Source organism: Callithrix jacchus, chromosome 2 (genome assembly GCF_049354715.1).
Source record: "Callithrix jacchus isolate 240 chromosome 2, calJac240_pri, whole genome shotgun sequence".
Taxonomy (NCBI): domain Eukaryota; kingdom Metazoa; phylum Chordata; class Mammalia; order Primates; family Cebidae; genus Callithrix; species Callithrix jacchus.
The window spans coordinates 192,624,837-192,636,563 of record NC_133503.1 but is presented as its reverse complement, the minus strand read 5'-3'; the positions used below and the strand labels follow the sequence as shown (position 1 = coordinate 192,636,563).

Here is an 11,727-nt window from a genome sequence, read left to right as displayed (position 1 = left end):
TTTAATTCAAAAGATGAAGAATATACAAAATGATATAATTTGGTGACACATTTTAGAAAACATCAAATAACAGATGAATTAATTACAAAAGTTTGCAAAAATGGGATTCTGGGTAAATCACTAATCAGCTTTCACTGAGGGATGGCAAATTGTGTGAGTAAATGACAGCTGCTTAGTGCAGTTTTAGTGTGGTCTGGATTGGTTTCATTGGGGTTTCATGTTCATTTCACTCTTCTAGGCTGCTGCTGCTTCTTTTTTTTTTAAGTCAGGGGAAAGCGCGAAGGCAGCCCACAACTACTACAAATTATGCAGTCAAGTTTTCCAAATTTGGTGAAATCACAGGGGTCAGCACACCCGGAGTGCAATGGATAAGACTCGCCCTGGAAAAACCACCTTCATAATCATGGTATCTCCTCTGCTAGGTGGCTTCTACTTCTTAATAGAAAGTATATCTTGATGCATGGGATCTGCAGGGACTCGCCATATTCACTCACCATTTTACAAAAGTAGCATTTCTATGCTAAATGTATATAAATTTCTATTTTTTCTCTATCTTCTGTTGTCTGAATGCTTATATCAGTTGCTTTTTAATCAACTGTATTATTTTTCTTCTACATATTCATGAATTATATTGGACAGCAGGATAAAGAAAATGTTGATTACGGTGAGTGAGACTGACAACTCCCCTCACGAATACTTTGTATAGTGCTTGAAACTCCCTAGGAAGAATAAATATCTGATTATTTATCAGTTAATTGGAAGATTACCTAACTTTTGCTAATTGAAAGTGTAGATTATCCCAGGTCACCAACACAACTTCCAGTCACAAGTTTAGTAAGTTCTAGTACTCAGAAGCACAATTTCTTCCCGTAACACATTCCAAGGGCTTTTATAATCATCACAATTTGAGAACAAAATAATTATTTTCAGCCAGAAAGGAAGAAAAACATATATTGTTCTCTAATCATTTGCCATCTTTACTTTCTCTTTTCCATCTTTATTTTCTCTTTTCCCTGAATGGCAAAACACAAAAGAAAGCCTTGATAGTTTATATGCATACCTCACTGTCAAAATTCAACCATTGTTACCCTAAGAAAAAAAGACCCTTCAATAATAGGAATCATGGGAGGCATTATATTTGGCATTACATCAGCATATAAAGACATAGATGTACAGAAAGTTTCTACTTTCTGCTGTTTTTACTTAGGAAAAATCAGTGGTGAGCACTGGAACATATTGTGAAGCATAAAATTAGTTTTCTTTCATAATGAAGCCACAGGAGAGACAGGATTTAAAATAATTAAAATGATTACATAAACCCATGCTTTTGTGAAGTGTTAGACTACAATTGTCCAGAGGCAAAAGAGAAAATTATTCTTAATTTATTGTCATATAATTATCCTCATAAATATATTTACTGCTGTTTCTCTGTATTCTTAACAACCTAATCTTCTCTGTTGTCATGGGGAATTTTATTACTACCCATGTTGATTTCTTCACGGGAGAGGACTTAGATATGAGGGGAGTAGGCCTCAGGAATACATGGTAGATTTCATGATGTCCTGGTCAAGATTGTGATCTGCAGCTCACATGCTCACATTTGCTGAACATTTTAAGAAGGGCCTATGTATTATGCAGTTGAGTTATAAATTGATTATTATGCTGTATTGGTTGGGAGGTTCAGAAGATAAAATTTAAGCCAGTAAACAAAAAGACCAAAAACAAAAGGAAGTTTTGAGTTGTTATGCATAAAATAAAGGGAATTTTGAAATTTGTACATCACCAGATTCCATCTTCATCTCCCCCGTGTCCCTTCATCACTGCAGCAAAATTAGGAGCTTCATTTTTTGTGGAGAATAAACAAAAACTCTCTAAAGCAAAGCCAACTTGAGAATGAAGGTGCTGAAAACAAAGAAATTGAGTCAACTCTTACATACCAAATTCTGAAATTCTCAGTTGACTTTAGCAGAGCTCCCACAAAACTGCCAGCCAAGACTATAGAAATTGGCATAGAATTTCTGTGACCAAGTGACCCAGCCAACCACTCAACCTGTATTAGACAAATACTGCCAATCAGTTGAGATACTCAAACCAAACTTTTAAAGCCCCATCATAAATATAAACAGAAAAGCAAGTGCCAGTATACATCTGAGGAAGGCTGATAATATAAAGGGGACCAAAACAAAAAATAAATATTTAAAGAAAAAAATATATAAGTCAAAGAAAAACTAGAAAGGGACAAGATAGTCATAGTCTCAGAAATAGAAGATAGGAACGAAGGGGGAAGATGGCGCTATAGGAGTAACTCAGGATTGCAGTTCTCAGTGAAAGCACAGAGGGTGAGTGGATGCTGCATTTACAGACGGATCTTTATTACCCACAGACCAGGAAATTCCCAGGTGTAGGAGTTCCACGGAATGCCAGCACAGCTGTTTCAGCTGGCGCGGTCATTTCAGCCAGAGCCACAGTGCAGTAGAACTCTGTACAAAATACACTGGTCTGGTTGCCCTGTTAAACCAGCAATTTGAGATTTGGGAAGGCAGTTTAGCACATTCATCTGATTAAATGGGACTTAAAGCCAGGCCAGGAGATTCCCGGGTAGTGACGTTTGAGCTTGCGCAGTGGGTCGCTGCATGGGAAATTACACAGATCCCAGTGCCCTTTGAGCAGGTGACTGAAACACCTGGGAGAGAGTCAATCGTTCAACTTAAAAAAAACCACAGGGCTCTGAGACAGGGAGACAAGTGATCAGGCTCGGCGGGTCCCACCCTCACAAAAACAAACAAAACAGCAATTGGAAATGCCCCAGATTGAGAGTTTCACGGCAAGCACAGCTGAACCCAGGATACTGCAGCTCTGTGGGGGAGGGGCATCCGCCATTACCAAGGTATTCCACCCCTACGGAGGCACTCTCCCATTGCTGACACAGCCTGCCATTGCCAAGGCAACTGGCCATAACAAAGAGAGTCCCCCAATACAGAGGCAGGCCATCATTGCCACGGCAGTCCTAACCACACCCATATAAACAGGACTACAGGGAATTACACTTGGCAGCAGGGCAGAGACCACGGCAACAAGGTGGAGCCCATGACAGCAGGGCAGAGCCCACAGCATCAGGGTGGAGCCTCGGCAGGCAGGCAGTGACTAGACTGCCTCCTTGCTGGGCAGGACAGTGCAACGGATACTCACAAATAAAGCCCTAACTCCTGGAGACAGAGCACCTGAGGAAAAAAGGGGCTTTATGAGTTCTGCTGCAGCGGACTTAAATGTACTTCCCTAGCAGCCCTGAATGAACAACGGAGATCACAGTTCAGCACTTGAGCTCCTATAAAGTACAGACTGTCTCCTCAAGCAACTCTCTGACCCCTGTATATCCAAAGAGTCACCTCACAAAGGACTGATCAGACTGAGATTTGGCAGGCATCATTCTGGGACAAAGAGAGCAGAAGAAGAAACTGGTAGCATCCCTCACTGTTCCACAGCTGCTACAGGTGTACCCCAGGCAAGCAGGGCCCTGGAGTGGAACTCAGCAGTCCTACAGCAGAGGGGTTAGACTGTTAGAAGGAAAACTAAGAATCAGAAATACTTCATCATCAACAATCTGGGCGTCCACTCAGAGACCCAATCGAAAAGTCAGCAACTACTCAGACTACAGGTGGATAAATCCACCAAGATGGGAAGAAACCAGCGCAAAAAGGAGGAAAAATCCCAAAACCAAAACAGTTCGCCTTCTACAAGGGACCACAATCCCTCACCAGCAAGGGAACAAAGCTGGATGGAGAATGAATGTGATAAAATGACAGAATCAGACTTCAGAAGCTGGGTAACGAGAAACTTCCATCAACTAAAAGAACATGTTCTAACTCAATGCAAAGAAACTAAGAACCTTGAAAAAAGATTTGAGGAAATGATAACAAGAATGGACAACTTACAGAGGAATATCAGTGAATTGATGGAGCTAAAAAACACAACACAAAAACTTCGTGAAGCACGCACAAGTCTCAACAGCTGAACTGACCAAGCAGAAGAAAGAATATCAGAGGTCGAAGATCAACTCAGTGAAATAAAACAAGAAGGCAAGATTAGAGAAAAAGGTGCAAAAAAGAATGAACAAAGTCTCCAAGAAATGTGGGACTACATGAAGAGACCTAATCTACGTTTGATAGGTGTACCTGAATGTGATGAAGAGAATGAAGCCAAGCTGAAAAAATACTCTTCAGGGTATTATCCAGGAAAATTTCCCCAAACTAGCAAGGCAGGTCAATATTCAAGTCCAGGAAATACAGAGAACACCACAAAGATATTCCACAAGAAGAGCAACCCCAAGGAACATAATCATCAGATTCACCAGCATTGAAATGAAGGAGAAAATGCTAAGGGCAGCCAGAGAGAAAGGTCGGGTCACACACAAAGGAAAGCCCATCAGACTCACAGCAGATCTCTCAGCAGAAACCCTACAAGCCAGAAGAGTGTGGGGGCCAATATTCAACATCCTTAAAGAAAAGAACTTTCAACCCAGAATTTCATATCCAGCCAAACTGAGCTTCATAAGTGAAGGAAAAATAAAATCCTTTGTGAACAAGCAAGTACTCAAAGATTTTGTTACCACCAGGCCTGCTTTACAAGAGCTCCTGAAAGAGGCACTACACATAGAAAGGAACAACCAGTACCAGTCATTCCAAAAACATACTAAATGCTAAAGAGCATCAACAAAATGAGGAATCTGCATCAACTAATGGGCAAAACAGCCAACTAGCATCAAAATGTCAGGATCAAATTCACACATAACAATGTTAACCTAAATGTAAATGGGCTAAATGCACCAATCAAAAGACACAGACTGGAAAATTGGATAAAAAGCCAAAATCCATCAGTGTGCTGTATCCAGGAAACCCATCTCACATGCAAAGATACGCAAAGGCTCAAAATAAATGAATGGAGAAAGATTTATCAAGCAAATGGAGAGCAAAAAAAAAGAAGTTGCAATTCTCGTCTCTGATAAAATAGACTTTAAAGCAACAAAGATCAAAAGAGACAAAGAAGGACATTACATAATGGTAAAAGGATGGATGCAATAAGAAGAGCTAACGTTCCTAAATATATATGGACCCAATACAGGAGCACCCAGATATATGAGGCAAGTTCTTAATGACTTACAAAGAGACTTAGACTCCTACACAATAATAGTGGGAGACTTTAACACTCCACTGTCAATAATAGACAGATCAACCAGACAGAAAGTTAACAAGGATAACCAGGACTTGAACTCAGACCTGGAACAAGCAAACCTGATAGACATTTACAGAACTCTCCACCCCAAATCCACAGAATAGACATTCTTCTGAGCACCACATCACACCAACTCTAAAATTGACCACATAATTGGAAGTAAAGCACTCCTCAGCAAATGTAAAACCACTGAAATCATAACAAACAGTCTCTCAGACCATAGTGCAATCAAGTTAGAACTCAGAATTCAGAAACTAACTAGAAACTGCAGAGCTTCATGGAAACTGAACAACTGGCTCTTGAATGTTGATTGGATAAACAATGAAATGAAGGCAGAAATAGAGAAGTTCTTTGAAACCAATGAGAACGAAGACACAACATACCAGAATCTCTGGGACACACGTAAAGCAGTCTCTAGATGAAAATATATAGCAATAAATGCCCACATGAGAAGAGTGGAGAGATCCAGAATTGACGCCCTATCATCAAAATTGAAAGAGCTAGAGGAACAAGATCAAAAAAATTTAAAACCTAGCAGAAGACAATAAATAACTAAGATCAGAGCAAAACTGAAGGAGATAAAGACACAAAAAAACTTTTCAAAAAAATCAATAAATCGATGAGCTGGTGTTTTTAAAAAAATCAACAAAATAGACAGACGACTAGCCAGACTGATAAAAAAGAAAAGAGAGAATAACCAAATAGATGCAATAAAAAATGATAAAGGGGAAATCACCACAGATTCCACAGAAATTCAAGCCATTATCAGAGAATATTACAAACAACTCAATGCACATAAACTAGTAAACCTGGAAAAAATGGATAAATTCTAGACACTTGTGTCCTACCACGCCTAAACCAGGAGGAAGCTGAAACTAGGAATAGACCAATAACAAGGTCTGAAGTTGAGGCAGCAATGAGAGCCTACCACAAAAAAAAAAAAAAAAAAAAAAAAAAGCCTAGGTCCAGATGGCTTCACAGCCGAATTCTTCCAGACACACAAAGAGGAACTGTTACCATTCCATCTGAAACTATTCCAGATAATTCAAAAAAAGGGAATCCTTCCCAAATCATTTTATGAGACTAATATTATACTGATACAAAAACCCGGTATAGACTCAACAAGAAAAGAAAACTTCAGGCCAATATCCATGATGAACATAGATGCAAAAATATTCAATAAAATATTGGCAAAATGATTGCAACAGCACATCTAAAAGCTTATCCACCATGATCAAGTAGGATTCATCCCAGGGATGCAAGGCTGGTTCAACATATGCAAATCTATAAACGTAACTCACCACATAAATAGAACCAAAAACAAAAACCATATGATTATCTCAATTGATGCAGAGAAGGCATTTGACAAAATTCAACAGCCCTTTATGCTAAAACCCCTCAATAAACTCGGTATTGATGGAACATATCTCAAAATAATAAAAGCTATTTATGATAAACCAACAGCCAATATCATACTGAATGGGCAAAAACTGGAAGCATTCCCTTTGAAATCTGGTACTAGACAAGGATGCCCTCTCTCACCACTCCTATTCAATATAGTACTGGAAGTTCTAGCCAGAGCAATCAGGCAAGAAAAAGAAATAAAGGGTATTCAAATAGGAAAGGAGGAAGTCAAATTGTCTCTATTTGCAGATGACATGATAGTATATCTAGAAGACCCCATTGTCTCAGCCCAAAAACTCCTGAAACTGATAAGCAACTTCAGCAAAGACTCAGGATACAAAATCAATGTGCAAAAATCACAAGCATTCCCATACACCAATAAAAAACTTAAAGAGAGCCAAATAAATAACGAACTGCCATTCAAAATTGCTACAAAGAGAATAAAATACCTAGGAATACAACTAACAAGGAATGTAAAGAAACTCTTCAAGGAGAAGTACAAACCACTGCTCAACGAAATAAGAGAGGACACAAAGAGACGAAGAAACATTTCATGTTCATGGTTAGGAAGAATCAGTATCATGAAAATGGTCATACTGCCCAAAGTTATTTACAGACTCAACGCTATCCCCATCAACCTACCAATGATCTTCTTCACAGAACTGGAAAAAACCACCTTAAACTTCATATGGAACCAAAAGAGAGCCCACATAGCCAAGTCAATTCTAAGCAAAAAGAATACAGCAGGAGGCATCACACTACCGGACTTCAAACTATACTACAAGGCTACAGTAATCAAAACAGCATGGTACTGGTACCAAAACAGAGATATAGACCAACGGAACAGAACAGAGGCATCGGAGGCAACACAACATACCTACTACCATACAATCTTTGATAAACCTGACAAAAACAAGCAATGGGGAAAGGATTCCCTGTTTAATAAATGGTGTTGTAAAAACTGGCTAGCCATGTGCAGAAAGCAGAAACTGGACTTCTACCTGACACCTTACACAAAAATTAACTCCAGATGGATTAAAGACCTGGCACCATAAAAACCCTAGAAGAAAATCTAGGCAAAACCATTCAGAACACATGAGTAGTCGAGGACTTCATGACCAAAACACCAAAAGCATTGGCAACAAAAGCCAAAATAGACAAATGAGACCTAATCAAACTCCACAGCTTCTGCACAGCAAAAGAAACAGTCATTAGGGTGAATCGGCAACAAGAGAATGGGAGAAAATTTTTGCAGTTTACCCATCTTACAAAGGGTTGATATCCAGAATTTACAAAGAACTCAAACAGATTTACAGGAAAAAAATCAAACAAGCCCATTCAAAAATGGGCAAAGGATATGAACAGACACTTTACAAAAGAAGACATACATGAGGCCAACAAACATATCAAAAAATGCTCATCATCACTGGTCATTAGAGAAATACAAATCAAAACCACACTGAGATACCATCTCACGCCAGTTAGAATGACGATCATTAAAAAATTTGGAGACAACAGATGCTAGAGAGGATGTGGAGAAATAGAAACACTTTTACACTGCTGTTGGGAGTGTAAATTGGTGCAACCATTGTGGAAGACAGTGTGGCAATTCCTCACGGACCTAGAAATAGAAATTCCATTTGACCCAGCAATCCCATTACTGGGTATATATCCAAAGGACTATAAATCGTTCTACTATAAGGACACATGCACACGAATGTTCATTGCAGCACTGTTTACAATAGCAAAGACCTGGAACCAACCCAAATGCCCATCGATGATAGACTGGACTGGGAAAATGTGGCACATATACACCATGGAATATTATGCAGCAATCAAAAACGATGAGTCTGTGTTTTTTGTAGGGACATGGATGAATCTGGAGAACATCATTCTCAGCAAACTGACACAAGAACAGAAAATGAAATACCGCATGTTCTCACTCATAGGCGGGTGATGAACAATGAGAATACGTGGACACAGGAAGGGGAGCACTACACACTGGGGTCTATTGGGGGAAATAGGGGAGGGATGGGGGGAGCTGGGGAGGGTTAGCATGGGGAGAAATGCCAGATGTGGGTGAAGGGGAGGAAGACAGCAAATCACACTACCATGTGTGTACCTATGCAACTCTTGCATGCCCTGCACATGTATCCCAAAACTTAAAATGCAATAAAAAGGAAAATAAAATAAAATAAAGAAGATAGGAACACTGAGATAGAAACGAAGAGCAAATGCAAAAACCCACAAAGGAGATATATATATATATATATATATATATATATATATATATATATATAATATCCATATTTAGAGATGTACATAAATTATAAATACATGCAAAGAATGTATATCGATACATATATTTTACACACACATATGTATATAGCTATATAACTAAAATTTTTAAAAACAGTGAGAAAAATTATTTTTATAGCTTCACATTTATATATTTTTACATCTTTTCTTAAGATCTGGTTTAATAGAAAATAGCTGTCACTTTATATGTGCTGCTGTATTCAACCTGTGGAAATACATTGTTTTTTAAAGTATATGAGTAAAATCTGACCACATCCAGAAAAGGGTTGAAAATAAATGAGTATTTTAATAGATTTTCCGATAGTAGTATCATTTTGGGATATTACATCAAAATGTAAGGGTGGTAGTTTCTTAATAGCTAGTTGCACTTTAGAAATGAAAGATATATTTTTGTACTCCACTATTTAAAAATTCATTAATTTATCTTGTATTTTGAATGGATCTTCTACTCATGCATTGTTTTATAACAAACAATGCCAATTTGGGAAATATGGTCTCATTGAGTAATTCAGTTATGTTATATGTTGATATAATTCATATTAAAAATCACATTTGTTAATCCCATTACCATCTCATAAAGTTTTTATATATTGGGAATCAGTCAATCATTTCCAAACTTAACTTATGCTTCAGAAGTTCAAGTTTTGCTTTGGCAACAATAAAACTAAACTTCTCTTATTTTCTTATTTTTGTTTTATTTTATAATTTTTGTTTCTGTCTGATTCAGAAATGACACTTTCACATTATTTACTTCAGAGAAAACATCAGCCCAATATTCATGCTTGCATAACCATAATCATTACAATTACATAAACTTTACAAACATGTATTAGACCTTATCTTCATCATTTCCTTCACTCCTGCATCAGGAGAAAAGGAGATTCTTTTGAAGCAGGGGGTGGTTACATGTTTTCTAAAATAGTAAACATTTTAAGTGTTTTGGTCCCTATGTTTTTCCTTAAGTACTCTCTTTATCATTGTAATGCAAAAGCAGCCAATGACAACATGCAAATGAATAAGTATGGCTCTGTTCTCATAAAATTGTATTAATACTCATGTGTCACAAAATATTACCATTCCATTAACAGTTTTGTTTTTAACCATGTTTTAAATCTTAGCTTGCAGGGAGCACACAAACACGTGACAGCCCTATTTTACTTTGGCACACAATTAATAATTTACCTTGCATTAAAGAAAAAAGAGAGTCTTTATATGTCTTCTTCCTTGCCTTGAGCTTGAAATTAAATGCTCAAATTTGTATTTTACATTGTGTATGCTCCTGGAGGTAGCATACATGAAGCCCCATGTACTTCCCATGATGTTTTTAATGGCTATTGTTATTGTAGCTACTACGAACTAATGTCGTTTGATCTCTCAATGTTTTGACTGATACCTTCACTCTATTTGCTACTACAGTACAGAATCATTTTTATTTCATGGTTACCAGCATTTCTTTGTCATTTGACAAAGTAACCAGCTAAGTCTTCCTAATCAAGTAGATGACTAGCTTAATCCAAAAATCCATTTTGAGGTTCCACTCCTGAAACTCATGTTAATTACTGTATTGATCAGACTTTCAGCAAAAAACTGATAGCACACTCATGAGAGGTTGTTGTAGATGATTTAATAAAATAACTACTTAGATAAATATGAAATACTTAAATGAACCAATTATAAATTATAAATAAGCATGGCACTGAGTACATCCATGGGTCTGGTTAGGAAAAGCAGGTTCACCAGACCCTGGTAAAAGCTATAACCATTTTAAAAAGAAGGAGGCCACAAGAAACGAGTTGTGGATACAAACATATGAATTCAATGGTCAACAGTGTGGCCTGACAGAGAGGAAGCAGGGAATATCCTAACCTGTCTCTTCTCACTTGAAAGTCCTATTATTCATTCTCACTGGCCGAGGCCAACTGGATATTAGAAGGCAACAGATCCTATATAATAAAGTTATGGAGGACAAACTTAGACAGAGAGTTTGGTGTAGTAAAGGTCAAATAACGGGTATAGAAGGTCAGTCAGAAGATAAACAGCACCAACTATGATTCTGGCTGCATTACAAGTAATGGGTTAGTTTGAGATAAGTCTGCTGAGATACCACTGTTAGTTTTTTCCTTTCAATACCTGCCACAGTTCCATTGAGAAATGAGGTAGAGATAAGTAAAAGTATGTTTCATCTGTCCTGCTCAGAAAACTAATTATTTGTGAAATGTGGGGTGTATGTATTTGAGAGATATTGACGCATTGAAGAGAAGAGAAGCAAACAGATGAGATACCAAAGAAAAAGAAAGAAGAGAAGAAAAGAGAGGAGAGCAGACAGGAAAAGAGAGATGGCATGAAGAAAAGAAAATAAAGATAGAAAAGAAAATGAAGAAAAAGTGAATCAGAAGAAAAAGGAGGGAGAAGAATGAAGAGTGCAAGGTAGAAAGGTGAAGTACTCAATTGCAAAGTACCCAATTGCAAAAGAAATGTAAATCTTGCCTTATTCAAAATAGTTTGTATGAAGCGATACTAACGTGTGCTATTCCATAACTGTAAAGAAGAGCAATTCTGTATTTAAAAACTAAAAAAGAAACTGATTTTATGACAGTTGACCAAAAGCTATAGATCCAAAATTATCCTTCAGTGAACAACTTAAATAGCATCCTAACAAAAATTTAATGAACCATTATAATTTATGTGATGTTCTCACTTTTCTCATTAGGTGGTCTGTAATTCTCTGCCCTCCTGTTTCTAGGTGGCACCTTTGACCAGAGTTGCTTTCATGGC

General features: G+C 37.6%; 1 non-coding gene across 1 annotated transcript; it reads right to left on the bottom strand.

Annotated features, from left to right (window-relative positions):
- Positions 1-266: 266 nt before the first annotated feature.
- LOC118151699 (U1 spliceosomal RNA) lies at positions 267-430 on the bottom strand. Its single transcript, XR_004740136.1, has one exon. It is a non-coding gene; the product is annotated as a U1 spliceosomal RNA (small nuclear RNA).
- Between the last annotated feature and the right edge of the window lie 11,297 nt (positions 431-11,727).